This window comes from Herpailurus yagouaroundi, unplaced genomic scaffold (genome assembly GCF_014898765.1).
Source record: "Herpailurus yagouaroundi ecotype Mexico unplaced genomic scaffold, PumYag 161, whole genome shotgun sequence".
NCBI lineage: Eukaryota > Metazoa > Chordata > Mammalia > Carnivora > Felidae > Herpailurus > Herpailurus yagouaroundi.
In genome coordinates, this window is record NW_024412402.1 from 13,249,453 (window position 1) to 13,257,996 (window position 8,544).

Here is an 8,544-nt window from a genome sequence, read left to right on the forward strand (position 1 = left end):
AACATTAAAGAAAAAGAGCTTCTTAGTCTCAAAAATATGCATACAGGTGCCATTTCTTGCTGGGGTTTGGTGTGTGAGGGCTCTTGGGGATGGGGGGCAAGTTAAAGATGAACTGTGTTCTCATTGGGAATGACTCTCAAACCCTCCGCTTTTGTATTTCTGAGCCAACCAGATGGAGTTTGGTTCAGTTGAGGAATGGAGAGCTAGCAGGCGAACTCATAATGAGGAATTCCTACCACGAAGGCCCAGGGCAGTGTTTTTCTCTTCTCTGAGGCCCCGAGGTTAATAAAAGTGGGATTAACTCGAATCTTTAAGGATCTGAGTTAGGTAGAAGGAAGAACTTCCCAGTACTGGGCTATCTGTCTCAAGCATGTCTGGCACAGCCCCTTCAGGCTGAAAACACAAGAGTCGGTGACTGAAGGGCTTTGGCACGCCCCTCTTGGAGCTCCGGAGTCCCTCATCTATTTGGAATGACCTTTCTAGCAAGGGGGACCATTCGCCTCTGTTTTCCCTGGGACAGACCTAGTTTGTAAGTTGTCTGTGCTGGTTATGAAAGCGCTGCCTTCACTCTCCAGTGTCAGGATGCGGACTATAAATTATATGTCCCTTCTGCTTCTAGCTCTAAGCCAAGTTCACTTCATTCCTCCCCTCCCCTCGCCTTGCAGGTTTTTTTAAACGTCTATTTATTTTTAATATAATTTATTGTCAAATTGGCTAACATACCGTGCGTAAAGTCTGTTCTTGGTTTTGGGGGGTAGATTCCTGTGGTTCATCGCTTACCTCCAACACCCAGTGCTCATCCCAACAAGTGCCCTCCTCAATGCCCATCACCCACTTACCCCTCTCCCCCACTCCCCACTCCCCCATCCACCCTCAGACTTTTCTCTGTATTTGAGAGTCTTATGGTTTGCCTCCCTCCCTCTCTGTTTGTAACTCTTTTTTTTCCCCTTCCTTTTAACCTGAGGAATTGCAATATTTTCCCACAGTAGCCCGTGGAAGAGAGTGCAGTTCTCAATCGAGACGGGCGTGCAAATGAGGGAGGGCAGGACATTGTTCATCTCTCACCCCCCCCCACCCCAGAAAGTTTTCAGTTTAAGGGAGTAGATACAGCAGATGCAAATCCAGGCGTGTGACCGTGCTGGACAGGAGCAAATACACAATAAAGCAGCTACAACCCTAAGGTCGGATGTTAGTGGGTTGTGTGATACGGGAGGGCATGGGAGATGGAGGGATAAAGGGTCATCGGGCTCAGCCACTGCAGCTTCTTGCCCTCTGACCTTCGAGTGAGGTTAAGTGGATGCCTGGCAACACAGATTAGGGCTGGAAGCTGAAGCTGTCTGACCGGAGAAGCTGTAGGGGTGACGTTGAGGCCGCCGGCTTCGGGAACAGGGGAAGGAGAGCTTCTGCAGGGAGATAGCTGGCCTGCAGCTGAGAAAGAGCACTGTGTTGGAGGCAATGCCGGTACTCTTTTTCTCCGGCTCCACTCACCTACGGAGCAAACTAGGCGTGGTTCCTGTGACGATATTCCTCTTCATGTTCTGGAACGTGGGAGAGTGGTTTCTGCCGTGATCCCTTGCGAGCATGTTTGTAATAATAAAATATGGTAAGAGCAGTGAAAACACGTTGCTGTCAGATATTAGGACTTTTCTGTTCCGGGTTCAGAGTTCCGAGGTTGAGCCCTGCCGAAAAAGGGCCAAGTCGAAGTCCCAAGTTCAGAGTTCCGAGGTTGAGCCCCGCCGCAAAAGCGCCAAGTCGAAGACGGGGGCCTCCGTCGTTCTTGCCACACTGACTTTCTTCCAGACTTGACGCCTGCTCCCTGCCTCTGTGTCGTCATGCTTGCTTTTCCTCTGCCAGAGATGGCCTTCTCCCACTCCTGTCTTTGCTCGCAAAGCCCCTGTTCCCTTCTTCGGCATCCAGGGAACACCTCCAAGCATTCCCAGGCAGGCGCCAGTGGGAAGAGCTCTTTTGAACTTGGTTGCAGCACTTACTGCCTTGTGTTATAATTGCTTGTTTGTCTCATTTCCCTGTTTGCTCCTTGAGGGCATGGACCAAGCCTTTCTCTTCTCTGTGGCTGGCACTTGGGAAGCCCTTAATGAATATTTGTGGACCGACTGCCCGCTTGGAAGAGGAGGAGCCCAGAGGGTAGGAAGCACATCCAAGTTACAGAAAAGGTATTTAGGAGAAGGACCATGGCGAGCCCACAAACGGAGAGGGAAAGTGGCTTGGCTCTCTCCGTGGTGAGGGTAGTGAAGTCCTGATTTTGCTGTGCTGTCCTGGGGGTTATGTGGAACGAAGAGCTGGGATTCTGTCGTACAGAAGCCTCCCTTTTAGGGCTATCATGGTATTATTGCTAATGGTATTGTTTTGGGGAAAAAATCCTTTGGAATGAAGCGCAAAGCCTAACAGGATTTACAGGTTTATTTTCCTTCCAGTGAGCTCTCTCTTCATAATTCCTGCTTTTTAGAGGCCAGGGAGTATTCAATGTCCTGATTTGAGACTGAAAATAAAGTGTCTGTTACAGCACAAGACCCTGGGACAAAGAGCCTCCTTTGGGGGTGGGGTACTTATGGCTTTAGATCTCTTTGGAGTAGATTCTTGCATGATACACTTGCTTGGGAAAGAATCGGCGGGTTGATTCTGACGTTAGGATGCTTGACCTGTTTGCTTCCAAAAGACGAGAAGGCAAAGCATTTGTTGTTTCACGGGGCCTTCTATGTAGGTGAAGAGTTGGCCTGGGGTGTTGGGTTGGGTCGGTAAAGGCCGTGACCTTGAAAAACTTCCTGGTTCCACTTGGCATCTCTTCTTCTTGCGGGCTGCTCTTTGCTCAGGCTCTGGCCACCCTTTAGTTCATTAGGGGCTTGTACATCTTGGGGCACGGTGGGCGGAGGCTGTGGGAGGTGGAAGGAATGGGAGGAAGAAGGGATGGGGGAGGGGCGAGGAGCCGGAGAAGTAAACAGAGAAAATGAAAAGCCTTCCAGTGGGTTCATTTAGCCTTCAGTGGGTAATACATGTTTATAAGAATATAGCGAGAAGTAAATTTCCCTCTTTCTCGCGTCCCCTGTTTATGTGCTGCCACTGTGCTTAGTTTTTCTGTATGTCTTTCCAGAAACATTCTACCCACATGTATGGCATGTATGTTCAGAAAATTTGGAACTTGCAATATCGATGGCTTTCTGTTATCCATAGCCGCTGATACCATGAGTAATGAGATTCGCTCTGGCTCCAAAATGTTCTTTATGGTATATGACTATTAAAAGGTAGGGACTTACGTGCAGTGTCAGAATGTAAGATAGGTTGTCACTTTTCCTCCAGGCCAGGTGAAGGAAAAGGCGGTCTCGTTGCACTCAGGGCTCCTGCAGGCCGGGAGAGCGGCATGGCAGCTCTTGTTTCTTGGCAAGCGGCTGGAGAGCCGTTCCCTAGAGGGGAAGAGCCCAGGTTTGCGAGAACGTCAGAACGTAGACATCACGGATCTTGGTTTTGCTCATGCTCTTTTTGAGACTATTTTCTTTATATTCTGCAAAATGAAGTCAGTGGCGTGTTTAATAAATTGCTCTGGGACCTGGGATCCAGGAGGCAGGTCCTAAGAGCAAACTAATATCCCACAGCCAAAGATGGATGTTGTCAGGGCATTTCATTGTCATATTTGGGTCTGTTCCTCCTTAGAGGTGACAGCCATCTTTGTATTGCCATCGTTCAATCCCAGGGCCGGAGGTAGATGGAGCCAGTCATGGGCAGACACGGGAACATTCTAATAACCTGGAAAGGAGGTAATCCAAAAAGTAACCGATTTACCTTTGCTCTGTATGTATTTATTTATTTTCATTTAAGGCACCAGGTTACCCTCCTGGTTAAATTTTGCTTAGGTGAATATTAAAATGAGTTTGCTTTCTTGAGTAGCTGATCTGTGAAATGGCTGGCATAAACGTGTTCAGGGAAAGCCAGTTTGGTGTATGGAATTTTCGACAACAAGTCAGATGCCGATAATTGAGAGATAACTGCACAGAAATCTCTTCAAGCTGAGGTATTACGTTAACTTTTCAAAACATTTTAAAAAAAGAGTTAGTTGTGATGGCAGTAAAGGAGAGCTCGCTACATTTTGGTTTGAATAATCGAGGGCTAGTATTTCTTCATAAGTGGTCTGGGCTGCTTAGGGGTAGGGCGTTCACTTTGTTGAGCATAGAACCTTCCCGTGTATTCTCTAGGTACGCCCGAATCCATTGGCACATGGCATATTCAGTCCAGCCACGTAGATGCAAAAATCAATTTCCCTCAGTTTAAAATGAGCCACAGTTAATTTCGACCTAATTGATTGGTTTATCGACCTGTGGACCTGGGGCCTTCGAAGAAGTGGCATGGGCAGCCTTCTGGCATTGAAGTGGCTGATGATGCTATAAATCAGAGAAGGCAGGGTCGGTGGCTGATCAGCATCGAGATTTGGATTGTCTCTCATGTTACTGTGAGACCTTGAGGTCTCGATTGTCACACGAGGCATGCTTTGTGCATTTTGGGGCGGGTCCCCTAGAAATAGGACTTCATAACGATCAGGACCACGGTGGGGAGTCAAAAATAAGCACAAAATTCTGTTATCCACGGGGTCATTGTTAGCAACAGTGGTGACGTCCATGATCATGTCACTGCTGCCAGCCAAGAGCCGGAAGACCCTGTCTTCCTGGCCCCACGGCAGGTCTTCAAACACAGCGCTCTTTGCTAGCCCTTCCTGCGGCGACGGAGATGTTCTGTGTCTGTGTGGTCCAGCGTGTCGACTGGCACAGGACCGGTAGGACTGAGAACTGAATTTATTTTCTTTCACTTACTTTTAGTCAATTTAAGTTTAGGTTGAAAGGGCCACATGTGGCCCTTGGCCACTGTTTTAGAAGGCATAGCTTTAAAAAAAAAAAATTTTTTTTTTAAATGTTTATTTAGGGGGAGACACAGACCTTGAAGCAGGCTCCAGGCTCTGAGCTCCAAGCTGGCGGCACAGAGCCCGGTGTGGGTCTCGAACCCATGAACCGCGAGAGCATGACCTGAGCCAAAGTCGGACCTTCAACCGACCGGGCCACCCAGGCGCCCCTTAGAAGGCACAGCTTTAATGGATTGAGGGAGGCCTGCCTTTTGCAGTACTGGGCAACCTCTGCCTCACCCAGGAGAGAAGCCGTGGTGACAGCAGAGGCCAGCACTTGTTTCCGCCACAAATGGCGGGAGCAAAGCAAGAGCCGAGGGCTGTAGTCTAAAGCCAGGATTCGGTGGCCGCCGACTGCCAACTTGGATGTCGGGAGACAGTGGCCTCTTTTCCCCAGGTCGGGACGCATCAGCGGCCACGGGGCGTGCAGTGGGTGCAGCGTTCCTCTGAGAGGGGGGGCCCCTCTGGGCATTAGCCACTTGGGTCGTGAAGGCTGACCCCTGGGCCTTCACCTGTGACATGGCCTTGCACACCCAGCTCCCTCGTACTGGGCTTTGCCGGGGTGGTGTTGCACATACCATGCGTGTCTGTTGAGCGGTGCAAGATGCAAGCCGTGCCTTCCCGGGGGGGCCCTCTCCTCCCCGCCCCTGCCCTCCGCTTCCTGTGTGCTTATTGATTTACCTCCGCGTAGCTGGGTCTGTCTTTCATCCCTGCGACCCTGCAGGCTGGCACAAAGACAAACATCACGGGCGTGTGGTCTTCATCACTGCATGCGGGCCCCCACCCCCCCCCTTCCCGGCCGGCCCCTTACCTTAGCATGCCATCGCTGTTCCTGCCGCTGCAAGCTCTTGGCTCGGAAAATCGGGACCCTTCACGATGATTTATCTCCAGTCCCCGGAATTAGATTAAAAACACAGCTACGAATTCTCAGAAAGGCAGGCTGATGTGATTATGTCCCAAATCTGAATGGCAGACAAGGGCAATAAAAAGATGTACTTATAGGCGTTTTGCGCCGCGCGGGGGCCGACGTGCTGTTTATTATTTATTCAACCCCCTCCCCCCGCCCCCTTGTTGGTTTTTTAAATCAGGAAAGTAACGTGGCTTCTGTGTTTTAGAAAAGAGACTAGCCTGTTCAGTAGAAACTTTCCTTCCCCAAATAACTGTGGATCAGAGTGTGGGGGAAGATGGCTAGGGTGATTCTTACGTAAAATAAATGTGGGTTTGAGCCAAGGAGTGGATCCTGAATTTAAGACGCTAGCTGGTACTGGGGTGAGATCCATTTCACTCTGCCGGCGGCAGGGGCGGGGGTGGGGGGGTGGGGGGGAAGCTGAGGAGTGTTGTGATGGATTTGAACTCTTAGGAAACCTCTGTGCCCGGAAGAAATCGGGAAAAGCTGGGATGATCTCATTGAACCAGGAGGGCCAGGGTTCAAAGAAGCCTTGGGTCGGGGAGCCTGGGTGGCTCAGTCGGTTAAATGTCCGACTTTGGCTCAGGTCATGATCTCACCGTTTGTGAGTTCGAGCCCTGCGTCGTCGGGCTGGTGCTGACAGCTCAGGGCCTGGAGCCTGTTTCAGATTGTGTCCCGCCCCCCCCCCAAATAAATAAACATTAAAAAAATTGTCAAGGCAGCCTTGGATGAAAGGCTGGTTTGGAGACTGTCACTGTGGACACTCAAGTGAGTGCCTCTGAGATGAGCTGTATATGGGGTAGTGGTCCAGGTAGTGGGGGACCCTGTTTCTCGTTAGCCCAGGGGTTGTGTGCAAGGCAGTTCCATGAGGGTCTGCCCCGGGGACCTGGGAAGAAAGGCCAGTGCTGGCCTGCCTAAGGATCCCCGCAGAGGAACCTGCTGACAGCAGGGTGTGGGGACAGAGTGGAGGTGGGAGAGCAGCCGGTGACACCGTGGGAGCTTTTGGGGAGACGGGAAGCGTTTGAAACCTGTGCTCAGTTCTTTGCGTCACAGGAGACGGTGCACCTATGCCTTACCTCATCTGTATATATTTAGTCCCCTGGGCTCGGACAGGGGTGAAAGGCTGGTTGGCTCTGAGCTGGGGCGTTGAGCTCGCAGAGAGATGCCTGGGGGGCTTCCCACGGGCGCCTTGCCCTCCTGTGAGCTTAGGGGGCATCTCGTATTACCCTGGATCACATCCCTGGATGGGATGTGTTCTCCTCTCTCTCAGCTTCCCCAGTGTGGTAAAGGAGCCACCGGTAAGGTGAGAGCTTGATGCATGGTTTGAATGTGGTCCCTTTGGGGCAAGGAAAGTTCTAGAAATCAGTGCCACCTCTGCACTGGAGCCTTGGGAACGGGAGCTTGGGTTACCCCACATTGCGGTGAGGAAGGCTTCCTGGCTGCAAGCTCTGAGCTAGGCTCAGGCGTGTGGCGTTTTCATCATTGTCCTATGTACGATGTCATCGTTGGCCCTTGAGGCCTCAGGATTCCAGCCTCGGTGATGCTGATGTTCATTTTTTTATACAGAGCCATTTTGTGAAGAATGGCTTATTTTGGTGTAAATAACATACCAACAAGAGGAAATAACGTTTTAGCGTTTTGCAGGTTATGAAGCGTATTCACGGGTAACATCTTGTTTGATGCCCCCCCCCCCCTTTTTTTCCTGTTTGATACTTCTAACAGCCCCATAAAATCAGGAAGATAAGAATTCTTCTCATTTCACAGATGGGTATTTGAAGGCTCAGAAAGATATAGCGACGTACCAAACGTCTTGCCGCTATTAAAACCGTAGAGACCAAGACTGAAAACCAAGCCTCTGACTTGTCTCCAGTTTACTGTGGCACATTTGCCTCTTGTAAATACTCCAGCGAAAGCTTCGCTTGCAGCCAGGGATCCACAGCCTGTGTGCTGTGAACTCTCTTTTCCTCCTGTAAAACCTAGAGATTCATAGAACTCTCCCCTCCCCTTGGCTCTCCTGGTTGCACTCATTTTCTTCCAGCTTTTCTTTTAAAAAAAATTTTTTTTTTCAACGTTTATTTATTTTTTTTGGGACAGAGAGAGACAGAGCATGAACGGGCGAGGGGCAGAGAGAGAGAGGGAGACTCAGAATCGGAAACAGGCTCCGGGCTCTGAGCCATCAGCCCAGAGCCCGACGCGGGGCTCGAACTCACGGACCGCGAGATCGTGACCTGGCTGAAGTCGGCCGCTTAACCGACTGCGCCACCCAGGCGCCCCTCTTCCAGCTTTTCAAATGGGACGGTTCCCGTGTCCCTCCCAGCTCCTGGCTTTTGCTCTGCTCTTCCCCCCCCCCCCCCCCCCCCGGTGTGGATCTTTCTCCTCCATCCCGTTTCTCCTAACATCTCTCTCTTCATCTTTGTGGTCCCCACTGTAAGTCACGCCTTCTGGGCACTCACGTCCTCTCCCTGACCTGAGGTTATGCCCCACTCCCAGAAGTCCTCTGTTTCCTAACACCTGGCATGGCGTTTGCTGTATAGTAAGTGCTCAGTAAACATTTATGAATGAACGAGGTGGAGGGCGATTTGTGGTGAAGCTGCCAAACCAAAGAGGCAGGGCAAGGTGAGTGCATGTTGTAGAGCCATCCTCTAAAGAGCTCTTAGAAATGGCTTGGGTTCCTAGGTGAATCCTCATTTGCGGTTAGCCCTGGCTTAGGGGGTCAGCAGCCTGTGCCAGCTGCTGA

The 8,544-nt window shown here is 50.8% G+C and overlaps 1 long non-coding RNA gene across 1 annotated transcript in view; it reads right to left on the bottom strand.

The window, feature by feature from the left end:
* The window catches only part of LOC121035542 (uncharacterized), an 11,129-nt gene extending 5,014 nt beyond the window's left edge, over nucleotides 1-6,115 (bottom strand). The window contains exons 1-3 of the long non-coding RNA XR_005792941.1: nucleotides 5,712-6,115; nucleotides 3,270-3,416; nucleotides 2,791-2,888 (exon numbers count right to left, since the gene is read on the bottom strand). This is a non-coding gene — a long non-coding RNA (uncharacterized LOC121035542). The remainder of the gene's footprint in view (nucleotides 1-2,790; nucleotides 2,889-3,269; nucleotides 3,417-5,711) is intronic.
* Nucleotides 6,116-8,544: the final 2,429 nt, after the last annotated feature.